Genomic DNA, 1,101 nt, shown 5'->3' on the forward strand with positions numbered 1-1,101 from the left:
TATATATTGGTGCAACCAAAGTGGTGCCTCTCTGGCAACTCAAATCCGTCAGTAGCTCCTCAGGAGAAAGGTGGACAATCTCTTCCTGTGAGATTTACAGCCTTGGAAAACCTACTTGAGGGTCAGCTATGAGTTTATTCCAAGTCAACAGCAATGAGTGAGTGAGATATTTATCTATGTCTTCTTTCTCTCTCTCTCCACACATACACACACGCGCGTACACACACACACACACACACACACACACACACACACACACACACACACATCAGATAAGGTGCACTTTGTGGTGACAACAAACTTGGACCATACACATTTAGTCTGAGGATTAATGATATTTGGTGTCACACACTAAACTTAAATCTTACTTTTTTATATAAATATAAATATCTCTTTTTAAACTCAAAGTTCCCTCACTTTTTTCTTAAAATTCCACAGTTCTAACAACCCTCACTACTAGTCCTTTATTTCTTTTATTCGCCATTTAACTTCTAATATTTGATCTATTTTCCTCACACAGTTGAAACCTGTGTGTCTGATAACTTGATGCATATAGCACAAATGAGATAATGAATGTGAAAGCACTTTGTAGATCATAATGTGCTATACAAATATAGAGGATTGATACTATTAATGTTGTTGTTGGTTGTTGTTGTTACTCTTACTAGTCTTACTAATATTATTACTAACCTATTAACTTGGGAATATATATGCTCGGAATGGGAGGGTGAAGAATAAGTAGGTGGGATAAAGGGAGATAAAAAAGGGAAGGTGTTTCAAAAGAGAAAAATTTAAGCAAAATATAGATTTACCTAGTTTTTACTAAATATTTCCACAAATAAGCAACATTTGAAAGTACTCAGACAGAAATGGAAATAAACCAATCTCACAGAATAAGTGTACACAGTTCCGGTCCATCATTCCTTTCACCAGCCTGCTTTATTACTTAAGTAGTAAAAAGAACAAGCCTGTGTTCTTTATTATGTGTGTTCTCAGCACCGTTCTCTTATATTGGTGGGGGGAAGTGGGTAAAAAGCTTTTTGTGAGATTAATTCAGGCCCATTCTTAGACTTTAACACTGTGCATGAGTCCTAGAAAATT

This window comes from Elephantulus edwardii, unplaced genomic scaffold, assembly GCF_000299155.1.
Source record: "Elephantulus edwardii isolate Elephantulus edwardi_28Jun2011 unplaced genomic scaffold, EleEdw1.0 scaffold00343, whole genome shotgun sequence".
NCBI classification, from domain to species: domain Eukaryota; kingdom Metazoa; phylum Chordata; class Mammalia; order Macroscelidea; family Macroscelididae; genus Elephantulus; species Elephantulus edwardii.